The sequence below is a fragment of the Myodes glareolus genome, chromosome 16 (assembly GCF_982192425.1).
Source record: "Myodes glareolus chromosome 16, mMyoGla1.1, whole genome shotgun sequence".
Classification (NCBI taxonomy): Eukaryota; Metazoa; Chordata; class Mammalia; order Rodentia; family Cricetidae; genus Myodes; species Myodes glareolus.
The window spans coordinates 69,476,403-69,491,659 of record NC_142041.1 but is presented as its reverse complement, the minus strand read 5'-3'; the positions used below and the strand labels follow the sequence as shown (position 1 = coordinate 69,491,659).

The window sequence follows — 15,257 nt, the reverse complement described above, 5'->3', positions numbered from 1 at the left end:
AGGGAGAATGTCAGGTGCACAAAGCTCTAGCATTTCTGAAAAGTGTGGCAAGTGAGTCTGGGGCTTGTGGGAAATGAATGAGTGGGCACCATAGTGAGTAAACACAGTGGGCAAAGCCCGACGAGGAGTCTACCAGCCCATTCTGGGCACAGATAAGACAGTAAATGTTAATTGCAGGATGTGTTGCAATCAGTTTTTTTTTTCTTTTAAAATATTTCTGCCAGAACCTGCTGGATTAAACAAGAACAGTAACCTCTCCTATTAAAACGAATTCATAGTAATTAAGAAGCCATAATGGATCAGATGAACTGGTTTGTTTTAAGCCTTGCTTGCAAGAGCATGTTTGATTTTCATTGACATCCAGGGACATTAAGGTCAGTGTGTAAGGCGGGGACTACATGGGAGGAGAGAGAAAGGTACACACAAAGAGTCCCTTCATATGAGTGGAACACCCATATTTGTCTAAGGAGTGTGTGTGACACTTTGGTAACATGCTCTGTCACACTTGTGGTGTTAAAGAAAACCTGATCCACATGCTCAGATTTTTAGCAAGTGAAAGGCTGCTTCTATTTCTAGATTATTGCTTTTGTTCAATTTTAGCTTTCTTCTGTCTTGCTAAGGAACATGGGAAACCCTGGGTGTAGTAGTCAGAAAAGAAACACCAAAGGAACAAGTGAACCCTTGCAATGAACGTTTATACATTTGTTTGAACAAGTAATAACCCCAGAGGGGAAACGCTGAACTCTGTGGTCTGGCTTCAAAAGAAACCTGGGTGTTCTGTGCCTCAAGGAGGGCATGTGGAGACAGGCGGCTGTCCATACTGGCGGAATTCATTCAATAGCTAAGAAATGGGAACATAAATCAATTATTCGAGGCTCTGTGGTTGTGGTTTTCTCAGAGGTGTCTACTTGAGTGAAAAATGATGTCAGGAAATCTATGGCAAAGCTGTTCCATGCTGGAGCAGCTGCCTCACGATGGGCATTGTCTAGACAGGCTCACGTGAGCCGCGAGCTGTCTGAGAACTGGTGAATGTGTGCTAGCATTGCCTTGCTGCACGTACTCCATAAATACTGTTCCCGTTCACTGAATAGCCTCTCCTACACCTGTGCTGGGCTCCCACAGGGGTCCCTTTAAGTCTCATCTCAAACGCAGTTTCAAACTGAGTTTATTCCAGGCCCAAATGATTTCTCAGAAAAACCTGATTTTACAGTTTTTTTTTTCATGCCTGAGAAGGGAAATTTAATGCATATGCCATGTGTTGTAGTAGTACCTGGGTTTAGTCTTATTTAAAATTTTAAAGTTGCATTTTATTTTAGAGACAGAGTCTTACTATATAGAGACAAGGTCGTTGCATAAGACACGCTGACCTATACCTGTTGTTCCCTCCCACCTCTGAGGACTACACCAACAGGCATGAAACATCTTGTAGTGAACCTGTTTCCTCAGAAAAAGTGTGAGGCTTGGATTTGTGTTTGCAGTGTGATGTGTTCAGAGATGTTCATATCTGAAATAACAGTTGGGGATGGAGACGTTGTCTTTCTCCTTTAGGCCACTATCTCTGGGTATCTCTCCTGACTCATTCTCCCTGCTGGCAGTGAGGGGACATCTTTGCTTCTTTCCCCTCCTAGAACCCTGGTGTATGTCCCCGAAATTGTCTGTATCCAAACCCTCCCTGCCCCACCTACTCCCACCCTCAAGGCTTTCCCTGCTCTAAGTGGACACCTCCTCCCCCCTCAACACACACACCTACAATGATCTCAGTTTGAAAGTTGCATTTGAGGCAATCAGGATGAAAAGGAACTAAATGTGCCCAGAGCAAAGACGTTGGAACTAGAGCCACATCTGCACAATGCCATAGCCCCTCTCCTTAGAAAGCCTCTATTTGCGGTGGGTCAGTCTCAGCCCCCAGAGCGTTAAGAGAGTTCTGAAACTTGCCAGTGCTGAACCACAGTGCTCGTTTTCCAACAGTTCTCTCTGAGTCGTTAGCAGGCGAGCAGTTCAGCTTTCCCTTCATGGTTTCTGGCAGCTGAGCTGATGTCTCTCCATCAGCAGCCCACCTGAAAGCGAGCTCATCTTTCCACAGGGAAAGCAACTCCCACCGATACCTGTCCTCCCTAGATACAGGCATGGTAATCTTCTATTGCACCCCACAAAGCAATTAAGACACGTGCCATATAGCTTAGCATTAACTGTTCCGTTGCTCAATGTAATTTCAAAGCTTTTCTTACAGTCGTCCTTGGGGATAGCGCCGGAGCCTGCTCCAACAAAGTCAGCAGGGGTACCTGGAGGTGGGGCACCAAAGCTGAGGAAATGTCGGATGAAAGAAACTGAGACAGAAAACACAGGATAGATTCGGGAGGTCTGTTGTTCAATCCAAACAGCCCAGAGTTTATCTCAGACCTTGCTTCTATACAGATTAAAGGCAGAAGGCAGAACAAAGAGCAGTACTTTCAGCTCAGCGCCTCCTGCACTGTCCTTGGGAGGAAGCGCAAGCAGGCGCACGTCGCTCCCGTGACTTCTGCTGCAGCCAGCAGTTTCTCGTTCTATCCGTTCTATCTCCTGTGACTTAATAGATGATGTGTTCTCTTGTGGGCAAAATGCTCTTTCCCACGGGTTTAATCAGAACTTTGTCACAGCCCTCAAGGAGTCTGAAACAAGCAACCTTGAACTCGAATGACTTCTAAGTCAAAATGGACTCCAGATGAAGCTGAGTCACTTGTGAGCCACCACAGCACAGGATCCTTTTCTGAACCTTTTTGCTTCCAAAATCTGTACAGTAAATGATCAAAGTTCAATGAGCTTAATTGATTTCACTTTAAATATGAAATAATTAATATATTTATTGTTAGGAATTTTTTCTAACACAAGCTCTCTGCTAAAGCAAAAATCCCAGTAAAGCCGAATCACAACAGGTCAAATTAAAAATATCAGGTTTAATGAGATTCCTGTGCTCTCAGGTGGCCCCGAGGGGGAACTGGGAGGCAGCAAATGCGACCACCAGGAGGAAAGAAAAGAGATCATGTGATCCTCTTTTGGAGTTCAATTAAATACCCTGTGAGAGTGGTCCTGACCCCCCAGGGACAGGTCAAGACCTGGCATGCTGGGATTTGGAGTCCAGATCAATACAACTTTCAGGCCTGGGGGCTGGGAGCTACACTCCCAATTTAACATTCTAGACTCTTTGGATATAAGGATGATAGGAAATTGAAGTGACAATTGTGACCAACAATTTGGGCTCTCTAGGAAAAAAGGACATTGACTCAAGTCTGGCTACTTCCTGCGGGTATAAGGCTACATGGGGAAGCAGAGAGTTAGGTGTTGTTGGGTCCACGCTCAGTGAGAGGTGTGTCTGGAGAGGCATCCCATGTACTGTCATCCCAGAGATGTCAGGCATCTGTTCCTTGAGGGAGGAGAGAAGGCAGGAGTCTAGGAAGGAAATATTGTTATTACCAAAGATGAGTGTTCCAGGATGATTGTAGGACCTTCACTGTGGCATCCTGGAAAACCGGTGGGTGGAAGGTCCTGTCTGCTGGACAGACCAAGTGTCCTGAGTAGGTGCCTGCTTGAGCCTGGAGAGATGGTACCAGCATGGGTGTCCCAAGAGCTTGGCAGTCGACGGGGTGGTGAGGATTACTGTGTGAGGTCCTGTCCGTTGAGGTTTGAGAGACCTAGGAGTTAACTGTTTGAGGAGTACACTGTCCCCTGGGGAGAGTAGGGCAGGTTTAGGGTCCACTGGTAGACACTGGTAGCAGGGAGACAACTATCAGTGTGTGAATGGAGAAGGGACCTTAAAAGGGAGAGGTAGGGTAGGTACTCCGCCAGTGGAGGAGTTTGGACTAGGAGGTGATGGTTAAGGAGAAAGGGCCTGCCATAAAGCAGCTCAAAAAGCCTCAGGCCCATAGGGGAACTTGGGGTGGCTCTGAGACAAGGAAGGGCAATGGGGAGAAGGGAGGGCTGAGATAACCTGAGTTCAATGGAGAGTTTGGTTAGTTGTTGTTTCTTGAGTCCATCGGCCCTCTCCACCTTTCCCGAGGACTGTGGATGGTAGGGGGTGTGGAATTTCCAGACGATGTTGAGAGCTTCTGACACAAACTCCTTGACCCTGGAAGAGAAGGCTGGCCCATTGTCCATCTGGATGGTTCGTGAGACACCAAACCGAGGAATGAGGTGGTCCAGGAGTACCTGAGCTACCACATCTGCTGTTTCCCTGGAGACCAGAAACACTTCTATCCATCCAGTAAAAGTGCCCACAAGTGTTAAGAGATAACAGAGCTTTTTATGAATAGGCATAAGAGTGAAATCAACCTGACAATCTTTGCCCGGTTGGTGTCTGCGAAGCTGGTGTAGAGACTGACGTATGTGGAGAGCCCCTTGTGGGTTGGCCTGGGCACATGTTTGGTAGGAGGAGTGAACTTATAGAATCTCAAAGATGGGTGGGGTCAAAAAGGGGATCCAAGAAGCAGAACAAAGCTTTGGGGAAATGGCTAAAGATTTCTCCACCCAGTAAAGGTGCTGAGCAAGCAGGTATCACTAAGAAAGAATGAGAGAAAAATTGTCCTGCAAGAATGCAGGGCAGGAACAAAGTTTCAAGTGGGGAGGAATGGGTCCCATCTACCGCCATAACCGAAATTGGCGAGGGGAACATAAGGCCTGAGTGAGAAGTCAGAACAGAATAGGTAGCTCCCGTGTCCAATAGAAAAGTAATGAACCTATCTGCTACCTGTAGCATTACCCTAGACTCGGATAGGGTTACAGGATAAACCAAGTCTGGGCAACGTCAATCCTCTGCAAGGCTAAGACATTCTAATGCTGGCACAGTTTCACTTGCTGATGTTGGTGAAGCTGGACTTCCATGGCATGGCATAGAAGACAAGTCCGCATGGGGGCATTGTGATTTCCAGTGTCCAGGTTGCTGGCAGATAGGGCATAACCTCAGAGTAGGCATAGTGCAATATTGTGCCATGTGACCATTTAGGCCACACTTGAAACAGCTTGTCTGTGAGGTTGACTTAGGCTGGGCTCTGTCAGGGTAGAGCCCTGTGGTTGGCTACCCTTGTCCCCCTTTCTGCCACCACCTTAGGGTGGCTGCTAAGGTGTGGACCTCTATGTTAGCTGCCTGTTGTAGCCATGTAAAGGCCAGTTTTACTAATTTCCATATAGGGGTTTGGGGATCCCCCTCAACCTTTCTTAACTTTAAGCAGAAGGATTAGTAGAAAAGGAACCCAGCCACTTTTCTATCTGAGAGAGATCTGGAAGAGAAAAGGGAACATGAACTTTTATAATGCTATAGGCTCCTGCCACCTCCCATAGAGGACAGAGAAGGGCGGAGCTATGGTGGGATCTGGTATGGGAGGAGACTGAGAAGGATTGGGAGGGGCTAGCCCAGTGCAAAGAGAGGGCCAAGCTGAGGAGATGAGGTAGGAGGGAGAGGGGAAGGTGGGTAAGGTGGAAGTTGACCTTGAACCTCCAGATTGGACGTGTGGGGGGGGGGGGGGGGAGTAGGTGGGGAAGGAAAGGAATGTGGAGATGTGGAGAATGTTGCTCCACAGGAGGGGATGGGTAGTGTGGGCTTGAGGGAGTGGGGGAGGGGCCACGGCCTCTGGCTACTAAGGGAGGGGCGAGAGTGTAAAGCCAAAAAAAAAAAAAAAAAAACAAAAAAATAAAAAACCAAAAAAACAAACAATGGACTCAATAAGCTCTGTCCATTTGTCTTTATGGTGGCAACAATTTTCTAGGTCCCGGAGGGTGGTTGAGGCCAAATCTTAGTGCATAGGGGAATTAGTCATTTGGGACAGATTGGATGGGACAGGCTCAATTTATAAAGATTTTTGTAAGAGGCATCCCAGGGGAGACAGTGGATCTGGCTTTGAACTGCACGTGCCCATTTTAAAGTCTGTGCCCAACCAAGTGGCCTAAGTCTATTACAGCGCATCTGCTAAAATAGCTCTCAGTCCCAATGGGGTTGTGGAAATTGAATGCTTGGTGTCCCAAAGCAAACAAATCCCACCTCAGCCAAGCTCGGTACAAATGGGTCCCCCCAAAACCCTATAGCATAGACAAGAAAAAGGGACTCACCAAGACACAGCCACTGTAGCCCAGGAGCCAGTTATAGCACGGTATAGAGAGCTCAGAGTGTAGACTAGGGGGCTTTTGATGAGTGGTCTAGGGCCTGGAGGCTACAGGTTGGGACCTCCAGATGTTAGTGATTTTTCCTAACGTGAGCTCTCTGCCGACAAAAAAATGTCAATCAAGTCAATCACAAGAAGCCAGAATAAAAATACCCAGGTTTAATGAAATTCCTGCTCTCTAGGGTGGCCCTGAGGGGGAACTGGGAGGCCAAGAATGCGACCACCAGGAGGAAGGAAAAGGGACCACGTGATCCTCTTTTGGGAGTTCACTTAAATACCCTGTGGGAGTGATCCTGATCCCTCCCTGGGTCCTGGCCTGCTGGGATTTGGAGTCCAGACCAACACAACTCTCAGACCTGGGTGTTGGGGGCCACACTCCCAACTTAACATTTATTTCTTATGATAGTCGCTCACATAATTTTTCAAAGTGCAGCAGTAACCAAACAAGTTTTTCCACTGTGGGGACTGAATCATGCTTATATGTTTCCCACACCCGGTTCAGGACTGGTACGCGATATGTTCAAAGATACCCAGTAAATTTCCTCAGACTAAGTACGGTGTGGTCCTAAATGTATGTGAACTGTCTTCAGACATTTCAAAGGGCTGGGCACGGTGGCTTATACTGCAGTCTGCATACTGGCAAGTGGAACAGGAAGACTGCAGGTTTGTGGTTAACCTGGACTAACCTAGTGCTTTCCAGGCTAGCTCTAGCTACATAGAAAACCCTGACCCTTTCACCTCAAAGGTAAATGAAAGGAACATCAAGTAAAATGATTGATTAGACTTTTAATTTTGCATTTTATAATACTGCAGACAAAAGCTAAAGAGGAGAAATTTCAGGAAGATAAATATGGATTTTTATAAGATTTATTCAGATATCATTACTTGACCAGAGTGCATATGGCTGTGGAAACTGAGAAGTCAAAACTAGATTTTGATGACATATGAAAAATTTGTTCAATATTTTATTTTTAGGTGGGGTCTTCCCTAAGAAGCCCAAGCTGTCTTAGAATTTCTTATATAGCCCAGGATGGGCTAGAATTTCCTATGTAGTCCAGGCTAGCCTAGAACTCATGATTTTTCTGCTTTAGTTTCTTGAACAGTGTGACTGAAGGTGTGTGTCACTATGCCTTGGTGACAAATGTTTTGTGAGCATCTTGATTTCTGTAATGCTCCAAAAAAGTCACTTATTTCATAGAGTCTATGCGCTTGTACAGTACAGGGAGGTGTCAGCAAACTTACAAAAAAGTCATTGTGTGTCAAGAGCATGAAATCATGTGATGCTTTAGAGAGTTAACTAGTGGAAGGTGTAGGGACAATTTACATGTAGCTTGTGAGCTGTTACCTAACATACTGAGGGGAAAGAGTTCTAGGTAGGCTGGCTGGCACTTCCAACCTCCTTGAAACTTCACACAGGAAGTTGTAGTAAAGACAAGGCAGAAAATCAGTGCAGACCTTCCCAGCAAGACTATGAAACTTCCAAATGGTTTTCTTGAGATGTTTTAAGTTCTCTGCAATATTAGTTGAATATGCCTGCAAGGTTAAATAGCATATTTTAAGCTCATATCATAATAATCAACATTCCAATAACATCAGGGTAGAAGTTAAATTAATACTGCATTTGATGTAATAATTTTACAAGTAAACAAATCATTTTTAAGAGAACCAATTTTGTTTACTTTCCATCTTGGCTACTTTTTCGCTGACAATTTCATAAAAACACATATAATGCATTTTGCTCATAACACCCCATGACCTTCTCTTTTTTATTGTTTTTTATTGAGCTATATATTCGTTTCCTCTCTCCTCCCTTTCAACTCTCCTATGGTCCCCATGCTCCCAATTTACTCAGGAGATCTTGTCTATTTCTATTTCCCATGTAGTTTAGATCCATGCCTGTCTCTCTTAGGGTTCTCACTGTTGTCTAGGCTCTTTGGTTTTGGAGTTGTAAACTGGTCTTTGTGTGTGTCTGAAAGCCACGTATGAGTGAGTACATATGATATTTGTCTTTCTGGGTCTGGGTTACCTTACTCATTATGATGTTTTCTAGATCCATCTATTTACATGCAAATTTTAAGATATCATTATTTTTCTCTGCTGGGTAGTACTCCACTGTGTAAATGTAACACATTTTCTTTATCCACTTTTCGGTCGATGGGCATTTAGGTTGTTTCCAGATTCTGGCTATGACAAACAATCCTGCTATGAACATAGTTGAGTACATGTCCTTGTGGTACAACTGAGCATTCTTTGGGTATATACCCAAAAGTGGTATTACTGGGTCTTGAGGAAGATTGTTTCCTAATTTTCTGAGAAATCACCACACTGACATCCAAACGGGTTGTACCAGCTTGCATTCCCACCAGCAATGCAGAAGTGTTCCCTTTTCCCCACAACCTCTCCAGCATAAGTTGTCAACAGTGTTTTTGATCTTTGTCATTCTTACAGGTATAAGATGGAATCACAGAGTTGTTTTGATTTGCATTTCTCTGGTAACTAAAGATGTTGAACATTTCCTTAAGTGTCTTTCAGCCATTTTAGATTCCTCTGTTGAGAGTTCTCTGTTTAGGTCTGTACTCCATTTTTAAAATCTAATTATTTGTTCTTTTTAATGCCCAATTTTTTGAGTTCTTTGTGTATTTTGGAGATCAGTCCTCTGTCCGATGTGGGGTTGGTGAAGATCTTTTCCCATTCTGTAGGCTGCCATTTTGTCTTGTTGGAAATGTCCTTTGCTTTACAGAAGCCTTTCAGTTTCAGGAGGTCCCATTTATTAATTGTTTCTCTCAGTGTCTGTGATACTGGGGTTATACTTAGGAAGTAGTCTCCTGTGCCAATGCGTTCAAGTGTACTTCCCACTTTTTCTTCTATGAGGTTCAGTGTGGTTGACTATATGTTGAGGTCCATTTGGACTTGAGTTTTATACATGGTAATAGATATGGGTCTATTTTCATTCTTCTACGTTTTGACAACACCACTTGCTAAATATGCTTTCTTTTTTCCATTTTATACTTTTTGCTTTTTGTCAAAAATCAGGTGTTTTCAGGTGCATGGATTGATATCTAGGTCTTCTATTTGGTTCCATTGGTCCTCCTATCTATTCTTATGCCAATACCAGGCTGTTTTCCGTACTGTTGCTCTGTAGTAGAGTTTGAAGTCTGGGATTGTGATGCCTCCAGAAGTTCCTTTATTGTACAGGATTGTTTTGGGTATCCTGGGTTTTTTGCTTTTCCATATGAGGTTGAGTATTGTTCTTTTGAGGTCTGTGAAGAATTTTGCTGGGATTTGATGGGCATTGCACAGAATCTGTAGATTGTTTTTGTTGAGTTTTCCATTTTTACTATGTTAATTCTATTTATCTAAGAACATGGAAAATATTTCCATTTTCTGGTATCTTCTTCAATTTGTTTCTTCTTATGTTCTTATCATATAGCTCTTCCAGTTTTTGGTGAGAGTTTCTCCAAGATATGTTATGCTATTTGTGGCTATTATGAAGTATGATGTTTCTCTGATTTCTTTCTCAGCAGTCTATTTATCATCTGTGTACAGGAGGGCTACTGACTTTTTGAGTTAATCTTGTATCCTGCTACATTACTGAAGGTGTTTATGAGTTGTAGAAGTTTTTGGTAGAATTTTTAGGGTTGCTTATATAAATTATCATATCACCAGCAAATAGTGAGAGTTTGATTTTTTTATTCTCTGATTTGTATCCCTTTGATCTTCTTTTGTAGTCTTATTGCTCTAGCAGAACCTCAAGAACTATATTGAATAGGTATGCAAAGGGTAGACAACCTTGTCTTATTTCTGATTTCAAAAGGATCATTTTGAGTTTCTGTAGGAGCTGAAATATACAGGCCCATATTTCTATACTGTCTGGCTGTCAGAGAATGTTGAGTGACCTACAAGGTACAATTTGCACCTGCCACACAGAAGTTGGTCACTTAGCCTTTTCATAATGAAACAACCTGACACCATCCTAAACAAATGGTCAGGATATGCTAATGTTGTTCTGCTTTATTTATTTATTAATTTATTATGTATACAGTATTCTGCCTGCGTGTATTCCTACAGGCCAGAAGAGGACACCAAATATCACTGCATATGGTTGTGAGCTACCATGTGGTTGCTGGGAATTGAACTCATGACCTTTGGAAGAGCAGACAAAGCTCTTATCCACTGAGCCATCTCTCTAGCCCCTTGCTCCTTCTATTGTAATTTAGGAGGTCACCAGTGGAAGAGGTGTTTTTTAGTCTACCAGACAAAATAGGCACAGATAGGCGAGAAGTGGCCTAAGTCATTCCCCTGCTACCTAGGAAACAGAATGTTAATGAATTCCCCCCTCAGTTTACATTTTAATATAAAAGCTATTCGGAAAATAAATGCAGGTTATTTTTCAGGATATGAATTCAGGATATTATGAAGGATCCCTGAAATTCCCTCCTGATGCTGTCATATGAACAGTGCTTCATTTATTCCCACACCTCCACTCTGGTATGAGAAGTAATTTATGTCAGGGCTAGTCGCTGACAAGTTTCTCTCCATTTAGTTTTATGTTGGCTGATGGCTTGCTGTATATTGCCTTTATTTTGTTTAGGTATGTTCTTTGGTTCCCTGCTCTCTCCAAGACCTTTACCATGAAGGGATGTTGTATTTTGTTGAAGGCTTTTTCAGCATCTAATGATATGATCACGTGGGTTTTTTTTTTCAGTTTGTTTATATGTCAGATTACATTGACAGATATTTTTATGTTGAAACATCCTTGCATCTGGGATGAAGCCAACTTGATCATAGTGAATGATTTTTCTGATGTATTCTTGGATTCAGTTTGCCAGTATTTTATTAAGTATTTCTGCATCAATGTTCATGAGTGAGATTGGTCTCTAATTGTTTTTGTTAGCAATATCTTTGTGTGGTTTGGGTATCAGGGTAATTGTAGCCTCATAAAAAGGCATTGTTCCTTCTGTTTCTATTGTGTGGAATAATTTGAGGAGTATTGGTATTAGTTCTTCTTTGAAAATCTTGTAGAATTCTGAACTGAAACCATCTGGTCCTGGGCTTTGTTTAGTTGGGAGACTTTTGATGACTATTTTTATTTCTTTAGCAGTTATGGGTCTGTTTAATTTGATTATTTGGTCTTGATTTAATTTTGGTACATGATATTTATCCAGAAAGTTTTCCATTTCCTTTAAGTTTTCCAATTTTGTGGAGTACAGGTTTTTGAAATATGGCCTAATAATTCTCTGGATCCTCCATGTCTGTTTTTATATCCTCCTTTTTGTTTCTGATTTTGTTAGTTTGGATTTTCTCTTTGCCTTTTGGTTAGTTGGGTAAAGGTTTGTCTATTTTGTTGATTTTCTCAAAGAACCAGCTCTTTGTCTCATTGATTCTTTGTCTTGTTTACTTTGTTTCTATTTTGTTGATTTCAGCTCTCAATTTGATTATTTTCTGCTGTCTAGTCCTCCTGAATGAGTTTGTTTCTTTTTGTTCGGAGTTTCCAAATGTTCTTTTAACTCACTAGTGTGGGATTTTTTAGCTTCTTTATGTAGATATTTAGTGCTATGAACTTTTCTCTTAACAATGTTTCATTGTGTCCCATAAATTTGGGTATGTTGTGTGGTCATTTTCATTGAATTTTAGGAAGTCTTTAATTTCTTCTTTGACCCATTGATGATTCAGGTGAGCATTGTTCAATTTCATGTGTTTGTGGGCTTTCTGGATTTAGTGCTGCTGTTGAATTCTAATTTTGAATCATATGATCTGACAAGATATAGTAGATTATTTCAATCATTGTGTATGTGTTGAGGTTTGCTTTGTTACTGAGAATGTGGTCAGTTTTAGAGAAGTTTCCCCGAGTTGCTGAGAAGAAGGTATATTCTTTTGTGTTTGGTGAAATGTTCTGTAGATGTCTGCTAAGTCCCTTTGAGTCATAATATCTGTTAGTTCCCTTATTTCTCTGTTAACGTCCTGTCTGGCTGACCTCTCCATTTTGGAGAGCAGAGTGTTGAAGTCTCCTACTATTACTGTGTGTAGTTTGATGTGCAATTTAAGCTGTAGCAATGTTTCTCTTACATATGAGGGTGCCCTTGTATTTGGGGCCTAGATGTTCAGTATTGAGATTTCCTCTTGATGGATTTTTCCTGTGACGAATATGAAATGTCCTTCTTTGTGTCTTTGGATTGATTTTAGTTTGAAACCTATTTTTTTTTTTAGATGTTAGGATAATTACACCAACCTGTTTCTTAGGTCCATTTGATCAGGAAATTTTTTCCCAACCCTTTACTCTGAGGTGATATCTGTCTTTGAGGGTGAAGTGTGCTTCTTGTGTTCACCAGAAGGATGGATTCTGAATTTGTATCCAATTTGTAAGTCCGTGTCTTTTTATAGGTGAATTAAGTCCATTTATATTAAAAGATATTAATGACTAGAAATTGCTAGCTCCTGTTATTTTTGTTTTCGTTATTGGTGTTGTTGTTGTGTGTGTTTTTCCCTTCTTTGGGATTTGCTGCTGTGAGATCATCTATTATCTGTATTTTTGAGGTTGTAGCCAACTTCCTTGGGTTGGAGTTTTCCTTCTAGTACTTTGTGTAGGGCTGGGTTTGTGGCTAGGTATTGATTAAGTCTGGTGCTGTTATGGAACATCTTGTTTTGTCCTTCTATGATGATTGAAAGTTTTGCTGGGTATAGTAGTTTTGGCTGGCACTCGTGGTCTCTTAATATTTGTATAATGCTTGACCAGGACCTTCTGGCTTTCATTGTTTCTATTGAGAAGTCAGGTGTGATTCTGATAGGTCTGCCTTTATATGTAACTTGGCCTTTTTTCCTTTGCAGCTCTTAATAGTCTTTCTTTATTCTGTGTGTTTAGTGTTTTGATTATTATGTGGTTTGGGGACCTATTTTTTTTTATCAAGTCTATTTGGTGTTCTGTAAGCTTTCTGTATCTTCATAGGCCTATCATTTTTTAGGTTGGAAAAGTTTACTTTTATGATTTTGTTGAATATATGTTCTGGGCTTTTGAGTTAGACTTCTTCTCTTTCTTCTATCCCTATTATTCTTAGGTATTATTCTTAGGTTTGGCCTTTTAATGGTATCCCCTATTTCCTGAATATTTTGTGTTAATCTTTTGTTAGATTTAATATTTTCTTTGACTGATGAGTCTATTTCCTCTATTGTATCTTAAGTGCTTGAGATTCTCTCTTCCATTTCTTGTATTCTGCTGTTTTATGCTTGCTGTGGTTCCTGATGATTTTTTTATAATTTTAGTTTCTATAATTTCCTCGGTTTGTATTTTCTTTATTTTCTTTATTTCTGTTTTCAAGTCTTGAATAGTTTCTTTAATCTGTTTGGTTGCTTTTTCTTGGTTTTCTTTAAGAATTTGTTTTTATTTCTTCCAGTTTTTTGTTTGTCGTTTTCTCCATTTCTTTGAGGGAATTTTTCATTTCCTCTTTAAGGGTCTCAAACATTCTTTTAAAGTTACCTTTTAGGTTGTTTTCTCCTTTTTCATCTATATTTAGTTGTTCAAGTCTTGCTGTTTTAGAGACACTATTTTTTGTTGGTGTCCTGTTGCTTTTTGTGGTGTTGAGTATGTTCTTACCATGTCTACTCATCTCTTTCTCTGATTGGTGTAGCTTGGGCTGTGTTTCTGGTGATAAATCTCCTGGTGCCAGTGGATCCAAGACTCAGATGGTTTCTCTTCCTGGTGCCATCAGGACCACAGTTCCAGTCATCCCAGAGGTCACTCGGGGTCATTTGGGCTTGCTTCTATGGAGGTTGCTTGCTTGGGGGCTGCTCATGCTGAGGTTGCTGCCTTGAGCCTACTCCAGCAGAGGTCGCTGGTTCAGGCCTGTTCCCCTAGATGTGCCTGGCTTGGGCCTGCTCCCGTGGAGGTACCTGGCTTGGGCCCAGTCCTGCAGAGGTCTCTGGCTCAGGCTTGTTCCCTCAGTGGTGGCTCCCCTGTGCCTGCTCCTGTGGAGGTTGCTGCCTCAGGCCTGCTCTGACCAACTCATAAAGAAATACCCTACACCTGGAATGGGGATTTGGGCTTTATAACCCATGGCTTCCGGGCACAACCATCACCAACCAGTGCAGTGTTCAATACCTCAGTTCAATCTCCTTTATAAAAATAAAAATTAACTTGCAAAATACTGAGTTTACCCATGCTTTTATGTACATCATTAGTTTTGGGTTTTTTTACCCCCACATCTAGAGCCCCCATTTTCCTCTAAGTCCCCCATCCCTACTCAAACCCCTCCTTCGTTTTTACCTTACCACCCCCTATCCTCATCCAGAGGCTCCCAAACTCCTCTAATCCTTGTATTCCCGCCCAGACACCCTCGCCCCCACCTAACCTTCCCGCTCTCTGTATTTCCCCTTCTGCTTCCACACCACATGTGTTCTAACATCCACTCATCTCCTCTTAAGGCTTCTCATTTCCATACCATGAGCTTTTTTTTAGCCTCCTAGTCTCTCTGAGACACTCCAAATTAAACACACAAATGTAAAAGTTTGATGTTAGGATCCACCATGAGATAGAACATATGTTTGGCTTTCGGTGCCTGGATGACTTCACTTAGAATATTTTTTAGTTTCATCCGTTTTCCTGCAAATTTCAATTTTTTGCTTGGTTTTTCTAGACAAGGTTCTTTTTAGTTTTGCAGTCTGTCCTGGAACTAGCTCTTAAAAACCAGGCTGGCCTCAAATTCCCAAAGATCTGCCTGCCTCTGCTCCTGAGTGCTGGGATTAAAGGCATGTGCCACCACTACCTGGCTGCAAATTTCAAATTTTTATAGCTAATAAAATTTCAACAGATTCAACATAATGCCCATCAAAATCCCAGCAAAATTCTTCAAAGACCTCGAAAGAATGGTACTCAACTTCATGTGGAAAAGTAAAAAACCCAGGATACCCAAAACAATCCCGTGCAATAAAAGAACTTCTGGAGGCATCACAATCCCTGATTTCAAACTCTACTACAGAGTTACAGTACTGAAAACAGCATAAGAACAGACAGGAGGTCCAATGGAACTGAATAGAAGACCCAGATATCAATTCACACATCTTCAAACACCTGATTTTTGACAAAGAAGCAAAAAAAATATCAAATGGAAAAAAGAAAGCATATTTAACAAGTGGTGC

At 41.8% G+C, this 15,257-nt stretch overlaps 1 long non-coding RNA gene across 3 annotated transcripts; it reads right to left on the bottom strand.

Annotated features, from left to right (window-relative positions):
* Window positions 1-2,347: 2,347 nt before the first annotated feature.
* On the bottom strand, window positions 2,348-4,839 carry LOC146891505 (uncharacterized). 3 transcript variants are annotated; one of them, XR_014997412.2, is made up of 3 exons: window positions 4,721-4,839; window positions 3,451-4,102; window positions 2,348-2,769 (listed from the first exon to the last, which is right to left on the bottom strand). It is a non-coding gene; the product is annotated as an uncharacterized LOC146891505 (long non-coding RNA). The 3 variants fall into 3 exon arrangements; XR_014997410.2 differs by lacking the exon at window positions 4,721-4,839 and adding an exon at window positions 4,183-4,693; XR_014997411.2 differs by lacking the exon at window positions 4,721-4,839 and adding an exon at window positions 4,306-4,693.
* Between the last annotated feature and the right edge of the window lie 10,418 nt (window positions 4,840-15,257).